We start from the raw sequence: 26,851 nt of genomic DNA, 5'->3' as shown, positions 1-26,851 counted from the left end.
GGTACCAAATCCTCATCTACCTTGCCCTCTCTGGGTGACTTTAGGAGAGCCTCACAGACTCTCAGGGCATCCATTTTCTTGTTTTGGACATAACAAAAGCTTACAGTGGATGTTGCTGAGTGGTATGTGCAAAGCTTCCTGAGTCCCTAAGGAGCCTTATGGTTTTTCATAGCAGGAGGACGCTTGCGCAGTTCAGAGCTTCCTTCTTGTTGGTGGGCACCAGCAAGAATGGCTCTGTGCTCTGCCTCAGCCAGAGTCCTTTGCACCTGCAATCAACAGGACTCACACCAGACAGGGGGTTTTCAAGGGGAAAGCAGAGCTCTCACTATTTGAGTGATGCTGCTTAGGAAACAGTCAAGAGAACAGAAACAGGAGCGCTGCAGAAATCAGCCAGTGAGAGGATGTTCTGGAAGCTTCTCGCTAGTTCCTTGTCTTTCCAGCAAGAACAGGACCCAGTAGGAGGAAAGCATTGTTTTAGGGTCAGCCTTGCTGCCAGGAGTTTTCTGAGTTTGGAGGCAGAGCACAAGGGCTTTGTGGCAGAGGGTGACCTGCAGCCTCCAGCCCCTCCCACCACACCAATGCACTCCCTCTCTCAGGCCCTAAAGGCACCCCGCCTCATCCTCCTCCCTCCCCCACTCTCTGGCTTCTGCAACAGTGATAACTTCCATGGTCTGCTTCATGAAAACCACCAAGGAGAACTGGAAAAGCACAGACCTGGGCTTCTGATGGACAGGCCGTTAGCCTTCTAGTTCGAGGAGCTAGCAGCTGTGTGGACTGCTCAACCTGTCTGAGCTCTGGTGACCTCTACGGTCAGTGGGCCCTGTACCTAGCTCAGGAGAGCAATTGGCACACAATATGGGTTTAATGAAAGGGAGTTATTATGTTAGAAAGTCTTGGCTTTGCTTCTTGTAGGTTAAGAGGAACAGGAAACATATTTTACTCCCCAAAAGAATGATTCCTAAAATAGTATTTTCTCCTTTTCCAGTGACTGAACACACGCAGTTGATCAGCTATTATGCATGAGCATACTTGCAATTGCAGGATATTTGTGTGCCTGTCAGTAATTACTGAGTATTGACCATGTCCCCATGTCTCAGTCCCATCCAGGTGCCAAGAACACTGGTTGACATACGGCATCTGTAATAAATGAATTAAACTGACAGTTCTGGGTTCGATCTGTTGATTACCTATAGCAAGAGTTGGGACAAAAGGACCAATCATAAATTAAACATTAAGCCATCAATTCACTGAGCCCTGTTCATGCTACACAAAGCACAGTTTCTCAGTCAGGGTCTGGCCACTGGGGAGCGTGTACATGTCAGCCTTAAACTTTGAGTGACATGGGGGATTGAAGTAAGAAGTGTCGCTGAGCCGGGAAATAAAAATGGGGCTGCTCTTGTGTCCATCAGAGTCCAGCACAGTTTATGGTTTAGAAGCCAGGCTGGTGGGTCCAGGGGAAACCTAGCTCAGTGGCAGAGCGACAGGAAGGTGTTGGAATTATTTTTATAAAATGGGTTTGTTTCTTTTAGCTATCACACAAATAATTGAGACGCTTTTATAATACAGGGCTTCACAACACCATCTGAGCAGTTTAAGTCTGTTGTTAACCCTGCATCTATTTTGTCTTACGCCCAGGAAGCATCCTAGAGATACTTGCACTTCTGTAGCTTTCCTCAGCTCCAGACTCCTCTGGCTTCTCCCCCTGACTCCTCCTCCCCTGGCAGGAAGTCCAGCCCTAGTCTCTCCCCTGCTCATTCATCTTCTGTAAGCTGTCCCCCAACAGGGACAGTTGGGGAGCAGAGTTTACACACCATGTAGACAGGAAGTCAGAATTTAAACCACACAATAACCTTATGCCTACAGGAAGGTGTAAGGTAACGAGACAAACACTTTAGGAGAAGGAGGTACACCTGCGCCTGGGACAACCCCCTCCCCCCGGGACTGGCTAGAATGAAAGGGCTCAGTCACAGTGCACAGCAAGAGGATTTCCATTCTCTCATCTATTTCAAGAAGGATTTGGAGGTGCTCATATTGGCGGAATCATCCATCAGGGAAGCAACTTTGTCCCCATTTATAGTTCTAATGAATCCAAGAACCAGTTCCTGTGGATTGAGTCTTTGGTCATAGATGGGAGGCCCCCGGAGGACGTGGGAGCCATGGGGCAGAAGGATGGCTCATGGGGACCATATCACAAAATATGAGAGGTCCCAGAAAGCCAGAGGCGCACGTGGCCAGAGGTCAGGGCTATAGAAGGAAATAGAGGAAGCAAGGCCTGGCGGGCAGAGCAGGTGAGGGTTGGCTGAAGAGGCAGATCAGGGACCAAGGAAGGAACAAAGCAGGGCAAGTGGAATTGCTGGGCAAAGTCGGAAGGCAACCACGCAGGGTCCGGAGAGCCAGTTCCCGCCCGGGTTCAGAGGTCAGTCAAGCAGTCTTCCTTCTCTCTCTTCTATGCTCCTTTCCTTCATCCTCTGTTTTTGATTTTTTTTTTTTATTATGCCAAAGTATATATAACACCACATTTGCCATTTTAAACATTTAAGTTTATAATTCAGTGATGTCGACATATTCTCATTTATAAACCATAAAACCCAAGGAAACCCCAAAACAACAGCTCCTGTTCCTTCTCCCCTGCCTCTGGCAACCTCTGTTTTCTTCTCTGTGAATTTCTCTTTTCCAGGCTCCCCACTTTAGGGTTGTTATTGGCTGGTGACTGGCTTATTGCACTCAGTGTAATATTTTCTAGGTATATCCATATTGTAACATGTATCAGAATTTCATTTCCTTTGCTTTAACAAAAAATATCTTTCTATTATGATAAAAAAAAAATACCTGTAATAGCATCTACCATTTGAGCCACCATCAGTGGCGTTAGGCACATTTGCATTGCTGTGCCATCATCATCACCCTCCATTTCTAGAATTCTTTCCATCTTCCCAAACCAAAACTCTGTTATGACACAGTTGCTCTGTGGTCCGCTCCTCCTCCTCCCAGCCCGCTCCTGCCCTGAACCACACATTTACATTCTCTCGGTGAATATGACTATGTGCATCATGTCAATGAAATTATACACTATTTACCATTGTGTTTCTGGCTTATCTCATCCACATTAATGTCTTTTAGGCTCATCCTTCTTCAAGCTGCATAATATACCACGGTGCATGTGTACCACATTTTGCACACCCATTAACCCATCAGTGAGTATTCAAGTTGTTTAGTAATAGTCCCATTAAAATGGATGTGCAAATATCTCTTCCAGTTTCTTCCTTCTGGGTATGCCCCTAAGGAGGGCCCTTGCTGGATTAGACGGTCGTCACATTTTAATTTACTGGGAAACCACCAGACTGTTTTCTGGAACGATTGCACCATGTTTCATTCCCAACAGCAATGTACAAGAGTTTGAGTTTCGCTACAACCTTGCCAATACTTCTTATTTTTCATTTTCTAATAAGAGTAGTTCCAGAGGGTGTGAGTGTTCAGATGTGCTGTTTCTCTCTAGTTAGAGTTTGCAGATGGAAAGAGCCAAGACCCGACAGGTGTAGTTGAGGGCCCTGCTAATGAGGAAGCTTTGTAATAAGAGAAAGCAGCTAGCGTTTGAGAGCCCAGCCCTGATGGACGTTCAGAACAGGTTAGAAGCCTTGCTTCTGGAGCTCTCAGTGACTTTCGCGGACCTGCAGCTCTTGGGACTTTGGTTTCCTCATCAGTAAGATGTAATGCCCATCTTTAAAGGTTCTTAGTAAGGATTTAGAAGTAGCTGTTGGTGGCATTGTAATTGATAAGCAGAGCTAATGGCTACAACTAATCAACCCACAAATACCACAGCTTCATGCAAAGGCAAGCATGCAGTCTCTTACTATGGGAAGAGATGGCTCCAGGACCCTGTGTGAATAAAGAAAATTATGCAGATGTTCAAGTCCCTCTTTTAAATGGTATATTATTTACTCCCATATACTTTAAACTGTCTCTAGATGGATACTTACTATAATGTAAATGCTTATAGTTATTGTATGGCATCATTTAGGGAACAGTGATGAGAGAAGTATCTGAGCATGCTCAACATAGACCTCATTGTCCCTTGACTATTTTCAGTTGGCTGTTAGAGAAATCCGTGGTATGGAACCCACAGACGTGGATGGCACACTGGACATTTCTCACCAAAAGCTCCATAAAGATGTTCATGATAGTAATAGCCTCAAAAGGTCATTTAGTGTCCCAGGCATCTTCTAGTTTGTAAATGAACCTCACAGAGGCCTGGAATGGGGAAAAACATGGAGGCTCACACACAGATAATTTATGGGTCAGGCTTTGAAGCAGTACAGGTCACTTCTTAAAATTCTATTGGCTAGATCTCATCATGGGATTGCACACCCTGGCAGACGTGTCTGGGAAATGTAGTTTAATTGTGTGCCTAGGCAGAAGGGGAAATAGGCTTGGTCATCAGCTAGGAATCTCTGCCTCATTGCTGAGTTGCTGATTGCTACTGCCCTTCTCTTTTGTGTCTGCTGCAAGAGCAATCGGCACCAGGACCCTGGCCTGTCTGTTTAGAGGATAACTGATCCTAAGAGTGGATAGTAGCACTTGTTGGCTCCTTGGTATCCAAGATTGCTGGGGGGCTTAGAGTGTGCCTGCCCCGATGGGGTGCAGAAGCCTGTTATGGATATACTTCATATGGCCGAGTGGAATGGAATGGAGCCTCTGTCCTCCAGCTTTCCTGGCTGTGCTTGGAGGAAACTTTGTTTCACAAGACATATGGAAGCTGGGTACAAGACGTGAAGAATTAAGGCTCTGGGTAAAGCCCTGTCTGATATTGTGGCTGATGGGTCTGAAAAGAAGAGGTGAAGAATGAAGCTAGATTTAAGCTAATAAGTCTGGAGGGTTCTCCAGATGGTAATAAACCCAGCAAGAGCTGCCATCACTTCCTAATAGGAAAGATAAGATCACCCTAATCTACTGTCAGCTCAGACAGGCAATGTGCCATAGGAGGGGGCTGCCACCTTGGTAGGGAGCGGTGTGGAGATTTAGGGGTGAAGTCAAAAGTCTCGTGGGATGTCAGTGAAGAGCAGGACATTGCCGGGAACCAGGAGCCTGAGCTGCCTCCAGCCGCACAGGCAGCATCTCTGCGTCATCACTATCATGTCCATGCTGCTGCCATTGTGGGCTGCATATAAAGCAGTAGCACCCCAGACTTGTTCCCTGGGGGAATCTAGAGAGGAGCTACAGAGGAATAGCTCCGCCTGTAGGAGGGGTCGAGGCCCTGGACTGTCAGCGAAGGCACTGGGAGAGCAAGGGCTAATCCTGCCACTGACGCTGGATGACAGCGATGGCCACACTTGCTGTTTATTGAATGACTTTTCTGTGCGGGGGCCCTTTAAACACTTCATCATGGTTATTTGCTCATGTAAGCCTCACGTCGATGCCAGCAGAAACAGCTATTTTGTTCCCATTTACAAGAGCAGAGGCTGGTAATGCCCTGGTCTCTTGCTTGTAGAGGAGCCAGATCATAAAGCCAGCCAGTTAGCTCTTAACCGCCTCACTTAGTCACTCTGTGGTCTACGCAAGCCATTCTTTCTTGCTGCGCTTCAGCCCTCCGTCTCTGTATATTATGGGGGTTGTGTGAGGTGTTCCCCAAGGGTCTTTCTAAGCCTTGTACTTGTTTCTCTGTACACTGGTTGGGAGCAGCCCAATTCACAATGCCCTGGGGATAGGAGAGAGTGACACATTCGACACGGGCCCCCACGTGGCCCACCGAAGCAGCTTCAGTTTAGGTCTTTTCTTGTCACAGACTGGAGCCAGGTCCTAGCGAGCTCTGCAGCACTCACCCTCCCACATCCCAGGCTCTACCTGTTTCTGCAGAATAGGTGTGCGTAGCTCGCCATCCTCCCCGCAGTTCATTTTAGTGCCAAGCAGGACCTGAGTTTGTATGTGTTTTTTTCAAAGACATATCAGCAAGATTAGCCATAAGTAATTGAAATTGCTAAAATTATTACAGGAAGGGGAGCCAGGGCAGACACAGAGAGAAAAGGCAATTAATTTCAAGAGAAAGGGTGAATGCCGTTAGCCCAATCTTCTCCTCCGGCAAGCCATCCCTGTCTATTTCCTAGGTGTTATTTAAATGTCACTCTTCCACTGAAGTCATCCTGGGTAATTGTTAGGATGTGCTGTCACTTTCACAGCTGTGTGTATGTGTGTATGTGTGTGTTATTCACATGCGTACACATGTACGTGAATGCATGTACTCATGTTCACATATGCATGTCAGAGAAGAGCATCAGATATCTGGTCTGTTGCTCTTCAACTTATTCTCTCAAGGCAAGGTCTCCCTCACTGAACCTGGAGCTTCCATTCTAGCTAGGCTGGCTGGCCAGCCAGCTCCGAGGACCAGCCTACCTCAGCATCTGAACACTGAGGTTCAGGCATTCATAGCCATGGTCCATCGAGCCTTCTCACCAGCCCCACTCACAGCTCTTTAGCCCTCCTCCAGGCTCTAAGCTCCGTGAAGTCCAGACCAAGAGTCTGTGTTGTCCATCTCTGTGACCCTTGTGGCTGACTGGAGTATTACAGGTGCTCAGTCATGTTTATTGGACAGATGAATGAGTTATCTCTTCACATTCTAGAGTTCCGGGCCTGGGAGTTCTGGCTAGGGGGAATAGCTCATCTCCTCACATCCAAGATGAATTGAGTTCATCCCACAAATGCTCTCCAGCTAAAAGGAGCCCAGGGGGTTGCTTGGCTGCTGTCCAGCCTGAGGATGCTGGGCTCCTTTCCTTATTCCTAGAATATTCTGCACATGTGTAGGCCACATAGTCACGGGGAACTTCTGAGTTTCCAGTGCCCTTCCTCTCATTCTAGCCTGACCAGATTTGGATAAGGACCTGGCAGGGTGGTTTACTCAGGACCCAAGAGTCAGGGGTTGGAACTCTGCTGAGGGTGGGAGATGTCAAACCCTGAGGCCCAGGTTGGCACTGAGAATCATCATGGCAAAAGGCAAAGGGAGTTCAAGGCTAGCCATGATTGGTTGTGCTGAGTGACTTCTCTGTCATCAAGACGTAGTGACAGCCATGCTGTGCCTTGGTGATCTTGGGCCATGTGGCTTCTTGAGGCCTGAACCTAGCACCTGACTCGGGTAGTGAGAGCCCAGGGGTCTTCAGGACAAATCCTCTCCAACGAATTTGAAAGGTAATTTTAGATGAGTCTTTCCCCTTTCCCCATGATGGGCACAGGAGGTTGGAGAGCCTCATCACATGTTGTGGACGTGAAGGGTGGAAGTGGTGTTCCACGGCAGCAGGCAGGGCCTCAGGTCACAGGGAGTGCGAGGTTTACGTTTTGCATTAGATGGTCGTGTGGTGGCTGCTTTACCAAGTGGACCCCGTATCAGGTGCTTTTCTCATTGCTATGACAGAATGCATGAGAAAAACGATGAAGGAAGGGAGGGTTTATTTTGGTGAACTTTGACAAGGTAGAGCCCATCCTGGCAGGAAGATGTGGTGGCGGGAACATGAAGAGCTGGTCACATCGTGTTTGTAATCAGGAAGCAGAGAGAGATGAAGACAGGAACACTGGTGTGCCACTCCCTTTCTCCTCTTCATTCAGCCTGGGACCCCGTACAGGGGACTGTGCTGTCCCCGTGCAGAGTGGCTCTTTTCACATCTGTTCAAGTTCCCTGGAAAAGCCCTCACAGGCTCGCCCCTGGGGCCTGGTCTCTTACAAGGTTCTAATCCCATCTAGCTATCAATCAACAGTAATCATCACAACCCCTTTGGCAAAGCGGGATAATAGCACTCGGTGAGGAGCAGTAGCAGCTTCTAATCCTCTGCTGATAGCTGCTGAATCTTTCTTTCTCCACGTCCCAGTCTCCTCTTCTCCACTGAATAGTTCACCCCAACACCTCATTTTCCTGATCACCTCTTCTGGCTTTCCTCAACTCTGGAGCTCTCATCATTAAAAAATGTCAAAATTCGCCTTACCTTGTTAGAGCTATCGTTTCTGGGGTGTCTGAATTTTTTCCAGATTCCAGTTCTTACTGAAAGAGTACGACAAATACACAGAGACACAGACACAGAGACACAGACACAGACACTAACACACACACAGACACACACAGTCAGCCCCCCCCCCCTCTCTCCAGCCAGCCAGAACTACAATCCATCATCAGTCAGACAACTTTCTTGGTGCCAGGGCAATTGATTCTAAAGTGTAGTTTATTGTAAAATTATTAAGACTCTCCACATATTTCAGCTTTATTGAGCCCTTTAGGAGAGCCATTCTGCATATTTCAGTATGCTTTGGTGAATAAATATGTATTTATTTCCACTCAGGGTAGAATAATGAAGTGAAAGCCCCCATGAGTCTGTCTGAGCTGTGATCGTCTCACCCACCCCCATCCCCACCCTGCCAAATGCAAGCCTGAGAGGTGGCAGGTGCTGCAGTGACAGATGTCTGCTGGGCCCAAACAGCCTAACAGCCTCTTAAGGAGGAGCGATGCCCCTCCGGCATGGTGTCCTGCTAAGAGTCTAACCATCCTGCATGTGTGCTCTTTTTTTTTTTCTGTTTTTTTTCCCTCCTTTATTAATTTATTCTTGTTACATTTCAATGGTTATCCCATCCCTTGTATCCTCCCATTCTTCCCTCCCTCCCAATTTCCCCTTATTCCCCTCCCCTATGACTGTTCCTGAGGGGGATTACCTCCCCCTCTATATGATCATAGGGTATCAAGTCTCTTCTTGGTAACCTGCTGTCCTTCCTCTGATTGCCACCAGGTCTCCCCGTCCAGGGGGCATGGTCAAAGGTGAGGCACCAGAGTATGTGAGAAAGTAATATCCCACTCTCCACTCTACTGTGGAGAGTGTTCTGTCCATTGGCTAGATCTGGGTAGGGGCTTAAGGTTTACCGCCTGTATTGTCCTTGGCTGGTGCCTTAGTTTGAGCGGGACTCCTGTGCCCAAATCTGCCTATCATAATGTTCTACTTGTAGGCTTCTAGGACCCTCTGGGTCCTTCTACTTTGCCTTTCTCCCATGATTCTCTCATCTAGAGTCCCACTAGAATGTCCTCTCCTCTGCCGCAGTTTCCTGGTAAGTGAAGGCTTTCGTGGGACATGCCCCTTGGGCTAATATGCAGATATAAGTGAGTATATACCATTTGAGTCTTTCTGCTTCTGGGTTAACTCACTCATTATGATCATTTCTAGCTCAATCCATTTATCCACAAATTTCGGGAATTCCTTGTTTTTAATAGCTGAATAGTATTCCATAGTGTATATGTACCACAGTTTCTTTATCCATTCTTCTATTGAGGGACACTTAGGCTGTTTCCATGTTCTGGCTATTATGAATAAGGCTGCTAAAGGTCTAATATCCAAAATATATAAAGAACTCAAGAAATTAAATACCACCAAACCAAATAACCCAATCGAGAAATGGGGCATGGAACTAAACAGAGAATTCTCAACAGAGGAATATCAAATGGCTGAGAAACACTTAAAGAAATGCTCAACCTCCTTAATCATCAGGGAAATGCAAATCAAAACAACGCTGAGATTCCATCTTACACCCATCAGGATGGCTAAGATCAAAAATTCAAGCGACACCACATGCTGGCGAGGATGTGGGGAGAGAGGAACACTCCTTCATTGCTGGTGGGATTGCAAACTAGTACAACCACTTTGGAAATCTATCTGGTGCTATCTCAGAAAAATGGGAATAGGGCTTCCTCAAGACCCAGCTATTCCACTCCTTGGAATATACCCAGAAGATGCTCCAGCACACAGCAAGAAAATTTGCTCAACCATGTTCATAGCAGCATGTGTGCTCTTAATCACTGCTTGGAAGGTATGGGCGCATTAGTAAAGAGCCGTGGTAGGGGGAACCAAAAGGCGGCTCCAGAGGCACAAGCTAACATTTTGTGGTTTGGTGTACTTTGTCCTTTAATTTTAATTTAATTTAACTTAATTAATTAATTTATTTATTTTGAGAATTAGAGTTGGGGATTTAGCTCAGTAGCAGAGCTATGAAGTGCAAGGCCCTGTGTTGGGTCCTCGGCTCTGGGAAAACAGAAAAAATTACAAAAATAAGACCCCCCTCCCATGCACACACAAAATTAAGATAACTTGCACACAGACTTTGCTGGGGAAAATGGTGCACACCTTTAATCCTCTGGGAAGCAGAGGCAGGCAGATCTCTGTGAGTTCAACACCAGCCTGGACTACAGAGTAAGTTCTAAGACAGCTAGAACTAGGGTAGGAAGTCCCTGTCTCATGGTGGATAACAGAACATAGCTCCTAGTCTAAGTTCTAGGGTTATTAAATGATTAGCCAGCCAGGATTAAGCAATCCTCCCAATCAGCTAGTATTGGTTAGTTTTTACCTGACACCTTGATACAACCAAGAATCATCTGGGAAGAGTCTTAATGAGGAATTGTTTAGATCAGGTTGACCTGTTGGGATTGTCTTGATTAGTCATTGATGTAGGATGACCCAGCCCACAGTGGGTGGCACCATTCCTTAGGCAGGAGATCCTGCCTTAAAAAAAGGGAAATCTAGCTAGCTGAGAGCAGGCGCATAAGCAAGCACATGTGCCTTTCTTTCTTTCTGCTTCTGACTACGGGCCTGCTTCTCCTTTCTGCCGTGGCTTCCCCTCAGTGATGGACTGTAATTGGAAGCCAAACAAACCCCTTCCTCCCCCAAGTTACTTGTTGCCAGTGTATTTTGTCACAGCAACAGAAACGAAGCTAGACCACAGCTATGCCTTTCAGTGAATGCCTATTTGCACCTGGTGTCTGGTCAGAAATACAAGGGCCAGTTTGATGTGGACCAAGATCTCAACAAGGTCTTAGTCAGGTAATATAAGGTGAAGGAGCTCAGAGAAGGGAGCATTTTGTGCTTCTTGGGGAGGTTAGAGGAAGGCTTATAGACATAACTTCTCTATAGGGTGGGCTAGAGAGGAGAATCAGAGAGCAACTGTGGGCAGAGTGAGCTATGGCAGGTGCAGTAGCCAAAGCAAGGAGTGAGGTGCAAAGAGCCAGCACCATCATGGAAGGTTCTGTTGCTTGGTAACCCTTCTGCAGTGCATATGGCTTTTTTCTATCACTCAGATGGAACCAGCAGCCAGAAGGTGTATCTTGGTTGCCTGATAGTGAACTGTGTATGACCCTAGCCTCACCTCTGGGGAGAGGCTAGATCTCTAAAACCCTCTCACTTATTTTTGTTCATTTTTTGGTTTCTGAGACAGTGTTCCTCTGTGTAGCCCTGACTGTCCTGGACTTGCTTTGTAGACCAGGCTGGCCTCCAACTCACAAAGATCTGCCTCTCTCTGCCTTCCAATTGCTAGACTAAAGGCATGCACATGCGCCACCAAGCCTGGCCGACCTCTCAGTTCTTAAATGTAGTTGACTTTATGAATTTGATGATTACACCACGTGTGTCTGGATGAGTATTACTGGCCAGCCCATTTCACTATAAATCAAGGGAGTCTCCTTCACTTGCTGGAAGGTCTTCCAGGGTCCTCATCTGGCTTGCTTGTCACCTACTCCCTCCCTGTTCCTTCAGCTGACCAGAGCCCCTGGGTTGGGAAACACTGTCTTCATCTTTTCCACTCCGTTGCCCAGACATTCCTGTTCTGTGTTCCTCAGAGCCCATCAGATCCAACTCAACCAGAGGTGACTGACGGCACTGGGTTTCTTCAGTCACAATGACTAACAAGTGTAGTCATTGTGAAGTTAAGTAAACAACTGGCGAGCAAGCGTGACTTGCCTCCATTCTCAGAGAGAGTCGAGAGAGGAGGCTTTCTCACTGGTGGCTCACATCTGTCTAGATCAGCGTGAACTGAGCGCCCACTGCATTGTGTGTTTGATGGCTATAACAAATGAAAAGTCTTGATCTGGAGAGGGAGAGGAATCCAGGTAGATGATTGTGAACCAACAGAGAGAGAAAGACAAACAGCACAGAGTGTTGTGGGGCTGTCAGAGAAGCCTCTGGGTTGTCTGGCGGGATGCCTGTGGAGATACCACCCCAATGGGTCTTGAAGAATCAACAGGAGTGAGCCAGGTGGAAGAAGAGAATCACATTCTGGGTGGAGGATACCTGCAGCTTATGTCTTGCCTGTCCCCAGACAACTTTTCATTGTGAACAAAGTTGTAAGAGTCTAGGAAATTGTGCACTTACAAAGAAGGTATTTGGGACTGGGAAGGACCTTTCCAAGCCATCATACTACTTCACAAGGATAGCCTGTCCTGTGTGAGGCAGGAAAACAGGAAAAGCTAGAGTCCCCAAGGGACCTAAGTCAGCACCTTTCACTTGGTGGTAGTTTGTCACAAATGTCTGTCCCAGGCCACTTGTCACAACCACAGGCCCAAAGATTATCAACTGGACAACAGTTAAACAATTCTCCTCATCCAAAGAAATGGGTACCACTGTCCTAAAAAGAGATCAACATCTTGAGCAGCCCCAGGGCACAAACAGGGGTGGTGAGGTGGCGGTGGCCTTTGACTGTCAAAGCTGGTACAGCCCTGCTTCCTTCAAGGCAAGGTGTTGGCTGCTTAGACATGTCTGACAGGAACAACCCTGGCCCAGGAGTCTGCCCTTGTCCCTGACCATGATAGCTTCTAACTTGGACAGACGAAGAAGGAGCAACACTACTAAGGAGCAGTGACAGCCTTGGGAGCAGAAGAAGCCAGTGGGCACATGTGCTGACCTGTCTCTACAATGCCACGTTGCTTTGGGTTTTCTCCATCTGAAATCCTGCCCAGAGCAACCAGAGCTACGCCTGCATGCTTTTCATATTGCTAGCTTTCTCTATGGCTACGGCCTCCTCAGAACTTCTAGACTTTGCTGTGTAGAACTGGATGCAGGCCCCGGGTCGGGGTGGGGGTGAATGAAGGAACTGTTTCACCTGTTTCCCAGGAAGGTAGCTGCTCACAGGTCTTTCCCATGTGCAGAGATGAAGACCTCAGAGAAGGCTAAGAACTGCGGTGCTTGAGATAGTCTGCTTGGTCCTTCCACTTGTTTTCTACCCATGGTTGAAAACGTGTTGTGAGGGTGGGGGAAGGTCCACGAATGTACAGTGAGGAGGCAGTTGAAGCATAAGGTGAATTACCCCAAATAAAAAGCAGCGCCAGGCCGAAGTCTAAAAAAAAAAAAAATCATTGAAAATGGCTATGAACCAACCAATTATGCCTTCATCTTTCTCAGAGCTGTAAGGAGGATCTTGCCCTGGGGCCTCATAGTGGCAACACACTCAAGTATCACTGTGCCATCTGGTTACCAAGATGAGGCAGGGGTGTCTCCAGGAGTTAAGAGGTTCCTATCCAGGTGGGGTAGGGATATGAGAGAGCAGATGAGGGATGCCTCAGGTAGCAACGGGAAAAGCCTTCTGTAAGGTGCTGTGGCTCTGGGTAAAGGCATAGTAGTGTGCTGTGGTGGTTCAGAAGAGGCAATTACCAGACAAACACTTTTGTTGATGTTTGACAAACAGGGTGAGAGCAAAGATCAGTCCCCTGGGGGCTCCCAGATCCGAGTTAGAGACACTTGTGTTTCATCCTTTTAATGAGAGTTGGAACTCATGCCTTGCCTTTGCTTTCAACTCGGGCACACACTTTCGAGTTTCTCCTGAGCCTAAGTGGGCTTGTTACTGGGTGCATCGGGCTGCTCGTAGGAAATAAATCAAATTGAAATAAGAACCAGGCTCTGGGGACGCCCCTGGCTCAGTATCTCTGGAAACATAATGGAAATGTCCCCTCTGACTGCCCAGGCCATCTGTCTGATAGGGCTGAGGGAGAGAGGGGAACAGTTTAGAGTCCTGTCACTGAGTTCTTCAACATTCAGAAGTCCCATTAGTTCCAGGAGAGACAGCCCACCTCCTCGACTGTCTGTTGAGCTAGCAGTTTCCAGATGTGCACCCTTGAGGACGTGCATCAACAAAAATCTATCCATTTCGCAAGTTGGAGCAGTAGCAATGCTCCTCTCTGGTTCTGGGTGTCGAAGTGTGCTACACGCCCCTCCCTCCAAGTTCCTGACCTTTGTATGTTAAGGGATGAACATAGGTATGGGTGTAGACTCCAGGGGTGGTCCTTTGATGTTGTTCCCTAGGCGTTATCCACCTTGTATTCTGAGATGATCACCCTGGCCTGGGTGCTGATCAAGTAGGCCCTGCTGGCTGGCCATCAAACTCCAGGGCTCCACCTACCTCCCCCTTTCCCAGCTATGGGACTACGGCCTTGTCAGTGCCTGGGGTTTTTGTGTAGGTCCTAGGGATTGAACTCGGGTCTTCATGCTGGCATGGCAAGCCCTTGACTGACTGAAGTATCTCCCTAGGCCCTGCATTCTACTGCAAAGTAGAGCTGTGGTTCTCTAAAATGGGAAAGTGTGGCTCAGGCAAGGCTGAAGCTTGTCTAAGTTTTCCAGACCACATGATGTGTGTGAGAATTTGCCCTTTCTCTCCTAGCCAGCCTCTTGCCTTGGTCGCTCCATTTATGGCATCGGTGCGTTGTATTGGTTTTCCATCACGGTGTTACATATTACCATGAAGGTAGCAGCCTGTGTGGGTCGTCGGTTTGGCTTAGAATAATGTGGTTCTTCTCAGGCTAAAATCGAGGTATTTGCTGCCCATGTTGTCACTTGTAGCCCAGGACACACTTTCCAACTCATTCCTGTCATTGGTAGAAGTCACCTTATTGAGGCTAGAGGGCTGGCATCTCCATTTCTTTCTGACTCTTGATTTGGTGAGCACTGGGCATCTGGAGCAGGTCCCCAGCCTTTGTCTGGGACATGCCTCATCTCATCAGCAGACTTTCCTTTCTGCCCCGCAACCAACAACTCTGATTTTTAAAGCACTTGTGGTGGGTTGGATAATGTTTTACCACATGGTATAAACTAGTCACAGTAAAACTCACTGTAGTTCCAGCTGCAGAGATGATGATGATGATGATGATGATGATGATGATGATGTGTGTGTGTGTGTGTGTGTGTGTGTGTGTGTGTGTGTGTGTGTGTGCGCGCGCGCGCACGCGCGCACTCCTGTGCGTGCAGGGAGGTAGGGAATCTATAATGCTCACTGACTGTGTAAATTAACTGACTCCTTACACTTTGCCCGTTACTACCAGTGAGGCCTAGACGAGGCAAGAGGTAGCCAGGGAACCAGGAAGAGTCACTGGAGAGAGTTGTGGCAGGAAATCAGGCCATTCCTGTGGAGCAGGTAGCACCTGGCTCTGGGTAGGGCACATCCCTGGACCTGAGACGATGATTTGTAAATGGAGTGCTGGCAGGGTAGGGGGACTGAGAGTAGAGTAAAGGGAGAAATTGAGACCTTCTGAGACTTCTGCAGCTCCTAGAGGTGCTTTCTACCCTGAGGAACTCAGATCCTGCTGAGAGGAGTGTTTGGGATTAATGGCTGTTTGGGCAGTCCAAGGAGAATGAGATGAAAACACACCATGGCAAATCATATTATTATTATTATTCCATTCTAAGTGCTATTGTATTACAAGCACCATTAAGAGTAGCGAGTGCTGTTATTATTAAGCAATCCAGCTTCCCCATCCTCTCTACTCACTGTCAAAGGCATCCACAGCTCAATTAATCACCATTGGAGGCATTCTGTGGTGCTGGCAGCTTGCATGCACAGCCCAGGGGCAACAGGACTCCCGTCATACTGTCAGAAACTTCACCTTGTGACACTTGGGTTTTTATCTTGGTCACTAGTGAAAGTCTTCCTAAACCACCCCTGATCTTATTGCTCTTAAAGACCATTTGGGGGCTCCCCATTGCCCTAGAGTAAAGCCCAAACCCCTGACCACCGTCACTCTTGCAGCGGTTTACAAACTTGACCCTTGGCTTCCTCCTGCCTTCCTCCCCATCCCTCCCCCACCTCTGGGCCGTCTGCTGTGTATGCTCTGCCTGCTATTGAAACACATCTGAGGTCCTCAGGGCCTGGAACACAGCACAGCCAGTAAGCTGCCCACTGCTCATGCAGAGCCAGTATAGAGCCAGAGACAACTGGTTGACAGTGTCACTCATCTTCCCAGACAGCTGCGCCCAAGGTGAGAGTGCCTTAGGTGTGTGTCTGTATACCTGAAGGTAGAGCACTGGGAGCTGGGGAAGGAGATACTGACCCCCTGCTATGAAGATAAGAGGTCACACTAACAGTCCTGAGTGCAGGGGACCTCGGATGCAAAGACTGACAAATGAAGCAAACCCACAAGAAAGCAGTAACTCTCCTTAGCCCATGGGCGGGAACACAAGGTGGCCATCATTTTTCATGTCGGTTTCACTCACAGAGGCTTAAGCTGTACAGCTGACATCATAGTTAACAACTACATATTTAGCACCCAAAGACAGATCAGTCTTCTCAATACAAAACCGAGTCAGCCCCAGCTGCAGCAGAGGAGCAAGGAGAGTGTTGCGCCTGGCCTCTGTCTTCCTCTTTGTAGGAGCAAATGATGGACGTCTTTGTAAAAGCGTAGCCCCCCAAGGGTGTGTTTCCAGAAGAACACTAATTCATTTAATGAATGGACCTTGAACACTTGCTGAGCACAAGCATGGGATGCTGGGCTGGGGACAGAGCAACGAGCAAGACAGAATATACTCTGCCTGAGAAGTCCTGTTTGCGGCCTCACACTGAGAAAGCAAAGCGGAAAGGGGACAAGGTTCCTGGGAAGAATAGATATGCATGCTCAGGTCATGGGAGTGAGTGAATAGGAAACATGCAGGGAGAAGAATCCAGGAGAGCTGGGAGCTGGGAGGTTTGGAGCCAAATCTTCCATTAAATAGGACTTACTGACAGGTATGAATTAGCCTCCCAGCTGCCACTGTCTTCAAAGACCTATTACACAAAAAGCAATCTTCCAGCCCACAGAGAGCGCAGGCTTTGATGCAGATAAATAGACTGGCAGGTACCACAGTTGGGTGGCCTCTGGAGGGAGGGAAGGAAGGAGGGAAAGAAGGAGAGAGAGGATGCCAAGGTTCCCAAGAGACTCCAAATGTCTGCTATCTGTAGGGCCTTACTAAGAAAGGCTAAGGCGGGATTTGTGAGACAAAGGTCAGGGGCCTGGCTTCTGCCATTGTGTCAGGCCCTGAAGAGAAGTTAATACACGTGGCTATAAAGAAGAGCATTGGAAAGTATCAAGGCCCTGACTTGTGAAGTGGCAGGTGTCCCCCTATGAAATCTATTCAGTCACCAGCGCTGACTTCTTTCAATGAGTGACACACCCAAGTGGATATACTGAGTGGATGTAGTGTAAATGCGTGTGCTTCAAGCAGCAACCAGGCTTGGGGGTGGTAGCCTTTCACAGACTTAGGTGATGAAAAGCTCTGATAAGGCAGTAGAGGTACTGTGATAGCACACCTGAGTAGCCCTGTTGCAAACTGCATATGATGGAAGAGGTCAAGGTGGGGACTGTGAAAAAGGTAGGCATGAGTCATGGGAAGACTTCGGTGTCTAACTGTGTCTTGTATGCAACAGGGGCAGGCCGTGGCATTGAAAGTTCACGATCAAATTTATATTCCACAAACATCCATCCAGCAATAGCATGGCAAAGGAAGCTGGTGAATTACAAGACCAGCGGAAAGGTGGACACAAGCTGCTGAGGACCAGAAATAAAATAGGGGTGGTTGGGGGCAGAGAGCAGAGGACAGAGGCAAGAGGTGGAAATAAATGAAAATGGTCTCAAGTAGAAGCCAATGAATGCATCCAGGCTTGTAGAGGGGAGATGTGGCCGGTGAGCGAAAGAAGGAAGTGGAGGGTGACTTCCGAATGCTAGCTTGAAAGATTGGTGGGTAATGGTGACATTCACAGATAGGGCAGCAAGGGAGAGGAGCCCAGTGGGGTGGGAAGACACAGAGTTCAAGTCGAGGGGTGACGTGATCTCGGGATGCTTTCCGTAGTTCCCGCTTCGTAATAACAGGTTAGGAAATTGGAGTCTTTGGTATTCTTGGGACTCCTGGGGTGACAGCATTTTAAGTTGTCAGTCATTAACAACCGGAGCGTGGAGGCGTGTGTGACTGCACGTCCTGGTGGCCTTACCCAGTGCAGAGCGTGCAGTAGGAACGAAATAGGTTCCGGTCTTGTATGCAGCAGGATTTCCATCCGCTCCTGCCTTTTGGAAATAACATTTACCTCCGGACACTTGGCTTCTTGTTTCTCTAAATGGCAATGTGTAGAAATCCCACCCCAGTGTTAGTGTGGTGGGGAGAACCCAAAGTGCCACAGGAAGGTAGCCTGTCAGCCATGTAGAGCCAGCCACACCAGTGGAAGCAGGTATGAGCATACTCAAGAATAAATGATGTTTAGTAAATTCCTGTGGTTGAGGTGACATAAGATGGCAGCCTCCTCCCCAAGGCTGGTTAGGGGTCGAGGCTGAATGTGGAAGACTGGGGACTTGTGCAAGCAGCTGAGGTTTGCGAAAACAGCTGAAAATCCTATTGAGCAGGGGCTTGAATTTGACAAGAGGCATGTTCTGAAATGGAGGGACCATAAGGACAGTCACAACCCAGCTGGGTCCGGGTAGCTAAACTGAAAGGATCCCAGAGGGTATAGTGGTACTGAGAGAATTCACTTCATAGGTCACCTGAGCTCATGGTGAGAAGAAACATGTACAGGCTGAAGAGCTGGCTCGGCAGAGAGAAAAAGGCCCTTGCCATTAAGCCTGATGTGAGCTTGATCCCTGGAGCCCACACGATAGAAAAAGTGAACTGACTCCTGCAAGTTGTCCTTTGACCTCCACACACGCACTGTGACATGTGTGTGCCAACACACACACACACACACACACACACACACACACACACACACACACACACAAATAAATAAATAAATGTTTTTTAAAAAGTAAAGAAAGGAGCCAGGTGTGGTAGTGCACATCTTTAATTCCACTGCTCAGGAGGCAGAAGCAGGTGAATCTCTGTAAGTCTACATAGTGAATTCTAGGATTTCCAGAGCTACAAAGTAGATCCGTGGCTCAATAAAATAAGTTAGAAGACTCAGTAAGGTTCAAGGGTCAACAGGAGCCTGCTGCCGTATGAAGAATTAGAAGAGGCCACCTTTGCAGTAAGCAGATGCTGTAGGCTTCATGGAAGCTCCCTAGCCACACTGTCTTCCTTCTTGCCACTTCATGACACTTGAAAGCACATGACAAATGTGCTCATAATCCAAGGAGCCTGGGTCCTATTCCCAGAATACACACTGTTTTCCTGTACACTGCCTCCCCTGAACCTCACAACAGCTCTCTGAACTATCACATCTGTGATTTTAGAATGAGGAAACATACCTAGTTAAAAAGTGGTGGGAAGGGGTTAAAAAAAAAAAAAAAGAAAAGAAAAAGACAGAAGAATTAAAAACATAATTGGTTTCTGAAGTTTTCGGTTTCGGAGAGGAAAATCAAGGATCCATTAGCCATGGAGAACATAAGGTTTCAAAGTTCTTGCTCCAGATCCATGCCTGCTCTGCTGTGCAAGCATTGTGGTCATTGTTCATGAAGCCAGAGTGACAGTGTGTATTTTTGTGTGTGTGTGTGTGTGTGTGTGTGTGTGTGTGTGTGTGTGTGTGTTTGTGTTTGTATATGGGGGCCATAGGTCAACTTCAGGAACCTTCTACTCTGTCTTTGAGATGGAGCTCGCTGGCTTGGCTTAAGGCAGCTGGCCAGTGGACCCCAGGATCTACCAGTCTTTTCTCTACCCCACACCCTCAATGCTGGGATTTTATGAGTGTATACCTGGCTTTAAAAAAAAAAAGTGAGCTCTGGACAATGAACTCAAGTCCTTATGCTATGTGACTTGTCTGACTGGGCCATCTCTATAGCCTCCTCTTCTCCCCAAGAGGTAATTTTTATTTTTAACAGTTTCCTTGGGCTTCCAGGAATACAGAAGAGAAGGAGCCCACAGGCCAGCAGGCTACCTGGTGGCCAGAAAAATGGCCTCTGAACAGTGCACCAGTGAAGGGTCCGCTGCCGAGTGCACAGGCTGAGAGGCCACCTTTGGGCAGGCTGACCCTGCATAGGCTTCTGGAAGTCTCCCTGCCCAAACTGTCTTCCTATTGCGTGTAATGGCCAAAGTCAGCTGTGTCCATAATGCTGACCCTGAAGCAGCCTGTTCTATACCAGCCACACGTGTCTCCAGTGCGCTGGTGTCCATTCCTAAGTCCTCGACCCCTTCTGCATAGCTAGTGTTTCTCTTACTGCAATGGGCTCCTCATGCTGAACAGAGTCAGCCACGTCCCTGTGATCCAATCAGAGTGTTCAATCTGGAGTTAAGACAGAGCCCTAGGCCCTTTTGTAAGAAAACTCCTTCTCACGAAGAAACCCAGCTGATACTTACTTCATTGTCTCTTCCTCACTCAGACCATTTGGTTTATAGTTGTCACCTGTGTGTGCTGAGATTAGCTTTGACTCGGTTTCCTTCGTTATTTTGTAGCATGGTCCCAATGGAGTCACAGTACTTCTGACTTGATGATGAGTACATCATATACCAACACAGAGTTTAAGGTCAGAAAAACCTGGCTTTGAACTCATGAGTCCCTTTTCCCAGCCATGTGGCCTTGAAAAAGCCACTTTGATACTCAAGGTCTTGGCTCCAAAGCCATGAAATGTCAAGATTAACTCCCACACCATGAGGCTTGCTGCAAGAATAAAGTAGAGAGCACGGGTGACACCTGCTCAGTTCCGGCTGGTGCACAGTTGGTGGCCAATAGATTAACTGTTGCTTTGTTGACGTTATTCAGGGTTGGAAAAGTCCAGAACTTCAACCCCAGCCTTCCTATTTGGAAACACATGGGCCTCACCAAGCAATTAACACCTTATGACACGTGGGCTGAGCCTTTTTCATTTGACAAGGAGCTAAGAACAGCTTCCAACAAAAGGATGTGCAAGAGAAGTGGGTGTGGAGAAACCTGCAGGCCAGATATTTCCTTTGCGGTGGGGCCCAGATGTGCTCACAGTAGCCCAAAACAGGGGAGAAGAAGGCTGCTAGGGCCCTCTTTATTAAAAGCCACAGCACAGATATTCACTGCACTTGGAGACAACAGGGTTCCTGTGTGCTGGGGGTTCCTGTGTGCTGGGCGCTCTCCTACAAGGTGGATGCTGTTTCTATCTATTATAGGTAAAGGAATCGACACTGCAGAGACCTACCATGGACTACCTGGCTAGGATCTGTATAAGTGAGCATTAAACCCCAAACCTGTCCATTCTTTCTAACACGTTTTTGTTTCCCAGTGACATTGTCACGTTGCACAAATTCAGTAGACCCTATTTGTACTGTCTTCAGGAAGAAATAGATTTGTATAGTATAGTGGCTTTGTCTCCAATTATCAGCTGCATAATCTGCATTAAACAAGTTGCCCCCACAAAAGGGAGATGATGAAAGTCCAACACTAGTGGGGTTGGGAAGGAAGGGATAAATTCCAGAGAGAATTTGGGAGACAGACTTCCCAGAATCAGCAATAAACTGGGCATAGAGTTTTGAAAAGAGGGAACTGGGGCCGCAACTTCAGACTCTGCCTTGGGTACCAGAGACCAGGATGTATATATGGGATGGGAATGGGAAAGAGAAGGCCTGCTTGGGCTGGGAGATGGTCTCTACTTGGTTTTTTGCTTTCCTCCTTGGTGTCAGACACAGGCAGAATCGGTCATCTTAATTGCATTTGACAAAACTTGCCTTGTTCATGGGTTGACTAGTGGACTTGGCTGATTAGAGCAGGCACAAGGGCCTCAGAAAGCACACCTTCCCCTCCCGCTTGCCCTGTACAGAAGCTTCTCACAAGCACAGATTTGTTTCCCACCTACTATCCTGAACCCCTGGCACCCACGCTATGTGTTTCTTGATATTTGGACCCTGGATGGAATGAGGTACGTGGCTAGCAAATCTTTTTTCATTTGAAAAACAGCCTAGAATGGCTTTTTGCAGAGAGAGGAAGGGGAGGAGGAAGACGGAGCAGTGGTAACCTCATTTTCCTGGCCTCTATCTTCTCTCTTCTCCCTTGAACATCTTCCCTTGACCTTGTCCCTGACTTAGTGCCCTACCCACAGCCTGCCTTTACTTCCTGGACTAGGTGGATGAATAGGCCAGGGAGTCCTGTGGATTGACTAATCCGCAAACAGATGCCTATGTGTAGACCTGGGAAATGTCACAGCTTCTAGAGAAACAGGAAGCTCGGTTGAGCTCTACCACCTATGGTGACCGTTCCACACCGCCCTCACCCATGGGGTGTTCTTTTGTGCTGTAGAAACATCCCCTGTGTTCACACATGGGTCTGACCTCACCTTCAACTCTAGTTATTTCAACTTTACATACCATAAAATATATAAACATAGAGAGAGAGAGGAGGGGGGTGCAGTCATGAGCCGGCACAACCTGTGCTCGTATTCTTATACCTTCTATGGGTATAAGATTGTGCTTAGTGACAGAGATGGCTACAGTGAGGACTTCCGAGTATTGAGATGCCTTCAATCAACAGCCCTTCCACCAACATTAGCCAATCAGATTCTAGAAGCAGGCATTCCTCTAGATGCAGTGAGTGAGGGTTGTTTGCTTTCCCTCTTTGGGAACACACATCCCTTTAGAGAGGATCCACATTGTGCAAATGGCTATCACACAGCTATGCCCATGAGGAGGCATTGGAGATTGCATCTTGGTCTCTATTTCCTGACCTGGTCTTACCATTGGCCATTTGCCCTTATGGAGATTCAAATACCCTAGTTCTGTCTGCACTGCCCCCCCTCCCATGAAAACCTATTTCCTCCAGGGACCACTCCTAGCCGTCTATCAGGTTATAAACATGACATTCAGGCAGGCTGGGCGGAAGGTAGACGAAGCAGGAAGGTTACAGGAAGCCGAATGGGCCACGTGTACGTTCACAGTTAAAGCTGGAGATGGGAAACAAAAATCAGACAAACCTTCCAAGCCTGAATGTTGTTAATTTCATGGAATATCCGTCTTGGCCCAGCATCTCCTCCACGTGGCTTGGGCTTTATAATGTTTCTCTGAATGTGTTTAAGGCAGTACTCAAATTGTGTTCTGCAGAACGTGACTGTGAGGCACAGAGTTGAAGGGGGAAAGATACGTTCCATAGTCAATGTGTTTGAAAATTTTGAGATTAAACAAAATTAAGCCAGCCGCTTCACGGCAGGGCTTCGTTCAACCTTCATTGTGCAGCTCTGTGCTGTGAATCTTAAAGAGTGAGAAGGAATAAGTGACTGTTCTTACATTATCTGAGCACGGAACCTTGTCTTAGTGAAATTTCTGTCCACTTCTCCTGGGAAGCTAGTATTCGTAGGAACAGACTTCTTCGGGAAATACTGTCTTAAAGGTTTTCATCGTATGCAAATCGGGAGCTGTCGCCGGTTCACTGAACTCTCAGAAAGTTTGCTTCATAAGCAGTGGGAGATTTTAAGTTTACACACACACACACACACACACACACACACACACACACACACACACACACACACACACACACACACACTCCCAACAGTCCAGATGCTGGCAGAGTAAAATCCTGGAGTGTCCTGGGAAATTGCAGTAAAAGGACCTGCCACCTCTCTCTGGTCCTTCGGCAAGCTCTCCCATGAGCCGTCATAAACAGCACGAATCACCGAGGAAGGCCCTGAAATCGTTTTATCCTAAGAGGCCTTTGAAACTAGGAAATAGAATGTAGTCAAGAGATAAGAAGGCAGGAATTGAAAGGCAGGAAGACAGACCGGCTCAGAGTGTCTACAATTAACCCTTTCAGTCATTCTTCCTCAGCCCGGATCACACTGACTGAAGGAGGAGCTGCTTTCTCCCTCAGGCTTCCAGGTGGATCTAAGGATGGAGAGGGCCAGATGCTGCTTAGACCTCACGGGAGTGTTTCTGTTATCCTCCGAGTACTTCACATTTGCAGACAGCGATGCTGAGCCTTGCCTTATGCCTGGCTCGTTTCTTCTTTTCTACACGTATTTATTTAATGGGGCGGGGTGGGGGGGGATGGGTGGGTAGGTGAGTGTACACCATGCCATATGCATGCCTCAGTGTTTGTACAGAGCGGTCAGAGAACAACCTGGTTGTAGAAAGGTCTCCTACTACAATGTGAGTCCAGGGGACCAAACTCTGACCCTCACAGCTTCTTTTACCCACTGGGCCATCTCTCTGACACTTTGTTTCTTGGAACAACATAGGAGAGTTCTTTTTTATTTTTATTGAATATAGATTCTTTGCTCATACAGTATATCCTGACCACGGTTTCCCCACCCTCCACTCCTTCCAGCTCTCCCTCACATTTCTCTTCTTCCCCAGATGCACACCTGCTCCGCTTCCTCTTCAGAAAAAGAGCAGACTTCCAAGAGATGACAGCCAAACAGAACAAAACTAGACAAGACAAAAGTCCTCATAGAGCCTGGCCAGGGCAACCCAATAGGCGGAAAATAGTCCCAAGAGTAGGGAAAAGAGTCAGAGATACGCTTGTTCCTACTGTTAGGCCTCCTACAAAAGCACCGAGCTAACAGCCATAGCCCGTATGCTGAGGACCTGGCGCAGACCCATGTTACCGCGTCAGTATCTGTGAGCCCGTGTAAGCCCTGCTTGCTTGATTTAATGGGCCAAGTTCTCATCGATGGTTTCTAATAGCAACCCTCCTACTTTACAAAGTCTGGCTGCAAAGGCCAGAAAAGTTAATGACCTTTCTCAAGGTCATATGTCCAGTATGGTGAGGAAGGTGGATTTGTCTCAGAAACATGTTGTCCACTCTGTACTCGCTAGTGCCCTTGTGAATATGGACACCCAAGATATCAGGGCCTTCATCTCTCAGGCTGTCCATGTGGACGGCACAAAGGTAGGGTGGTGCAACTGCCCACCTTGATGAAGAAGCCAGCATAAGAGGATATTTCTAGTCTTCACCATCCATAGCCAGCAAAGCCCCTTGGTTTCCCAACAACAGCCTGGCTCTGTGCCTCAGTCACCTCATCCTTGCCAAATACATTTCTTCTCATTAGCCATCTGCCCCCCTCATGCCTCCTGCTAGCCCACAGTGGCTGGGCAGATGCTCTGTTAGAAAGACAGGACATAATACCAGCTTATGAATCAATGCATTCTCTGGCACGACTGTGATCCCCTAATGAGAAAGTGGCAGAGTCCAAAATACACTTCGTCCTCATCCAAGTCCACTCTGTCGGGGCTGGTGGCTCCAAAGGAGTCTTTGTAACTCCAGTGTGCAAACCAAAGCTAAAGAGGCTGCAAACCGGGCAGGTGAGCTGGGGCCTGCAGCCTGAGGGTCCTGGTAGTGGCTTTAGGTGAGGGAGTTCCAGGGGCTGAGAGACAAAGTCATCAGAAAAGGAGGCCACCTAAAGAAAAGCAGACTTTCCACCTGGACAGGAAGTAAGCCTAAGGCATCCTCCATCTGTCACACCATGCTGAGTGACTGATAGGTCATTTCTAGTGCCTGTAAATACTGCGTGCCCACGGACCAGAGAGCTGTGCATAAGGCGCTTAGAGTGAGCATGCGATGGATGTAGCTCCAGTCTGGGAAGGTGGCCTGACTCATTATCTGAAGGCACTTTTGCAGGAATGTACCAGTGAGCTTGAGTAAGCCACATGTGTTGTTGTTGTTGTTTACATGGTTTGCTTGTATTTGGGCCAAAGGCAATCTGGGATAAAAATTGGGTGATGGATATAGAGACCATGTGTCTTAGTTACCATGCATGTTCTTGGGATAAAATTCCAGACCAAATCAAACTAAAAGAGAGTTCATTTTGGTGCATGGGTTGAAAGTAACAGCCCATCACAACTGGAAAGTAAGGAGTAGAGGCATGAGCTGGAGGGGGCTGGTCACATCGCATCCATAATCAAGATACTGAGAGCAATGAATGCTTGTGCTCAGCTATCTTTTGCCTTTTTATGCACGCCCTTGCCAACTACTTGTAGTGAGTGTCTTCCTGCACCAATTAACCTAACAGAGACAGCCTTCCCAGGCATGGCTAGAGACTGATATGATCTAAGTAATCCCCTACAGATGCACCCTTAGGTGCATCTTCCTTCTTAGGTGATTCGACACGCTGTCAAGTTGACAACCGTCATTAACCGTCACAGCATGGATGCCTGGATGAACACCCTTGAACCTTCTAGAAGTCACTGCCTCAGATGCTCCAGTTCTCTGACTACAGCAGCCCCTGCTCCCACACCCATAGCTGTCTGAAATAATAATGCATTTGGCTCCTTGCTGTCTGTCTCTTCTACTCCCGTAAGGCCCTTGAGGACAGCAAGGACATCCCCTATGCATGTCCTCTCTCTGCCTAGAACAGTGTCTGGCACGTGAGAAATGATTGCATATGTATGAAATGGATGAAGCCATAATGATTATGAAGATACAACTTTGCCTGCACACCTTCAGGCTTGATGTTTTTAGAAAGCAAACTTGACTGCTTTCTCTCTACTAGCTGGCTCCCTAGTCTGGGTTGCGCCCCAGCCTTCAGGCTCTTGGGCTCTGACCCCATTGGACCCCTGCACCCTCCCCAGGCTTCATGTATCATGTGTGTTCATTCATTGCTTCTGGAACTTTGGTGTTCCTGAGATGTGGGAACCTAGTGATTGTCCCCACCCCCACCCCACACTTTCTGGACTCAGCTCCAGGCTACAGACTCAGGTAGTCTGATGGTGGTAGTCCATTTTGAGGAAGTTCTCTGGAGTGGTTTTGATGGTAGGACCATATATCAGGGAGGAGCTCATGCCTTCATCAAAGTGCTGTGGGCAGCACAGTGAATCGCTACATCTTTCCTCCCCTCAGAGCCTGTGCATGCTGGTTTCTGCAGGGAAACCTTTGTCTATCCACATCCCCTGTAGCAGAAAATGCCTGGCATCCTTCCTGACATCTCCAGAGACGACATGGCGAGGATGTGGTCTTCCCTCCAACA

At 47.8% G+C, this 26,851-nt stretch overlaps 1 protein-coding gene across 7 annotated transcripts in view; it reads left to right on the top strand.

Annotated features, from left to right (window-relative positions):
• GRIK4 (glutamate ionotropic receptor kainate type subunit 4) overlaps nucleotides 1-26,851 on the top strand; it is a 427,994-nt gene that overhangs the window by 291,646 nt on the left and 109,497 nt on the right. The window lies entirely within an intron of this gene.

The sequence above is a fragment of the Acomys minous genome, assembly GCF_964271855.1.
Source record: "Acomys minous genome assembly, chromosome: 5".
Lineage (NCBI taxonomy): Eukaryota > Metazoa > Chordata > Mammalia > Rodentia > Muridae > Acomys > Acomys minous.
Note: the sequence above shows the minus strand (reverse complement) of the source record. Positions and strands in the feature narration are given on the sequence as shown.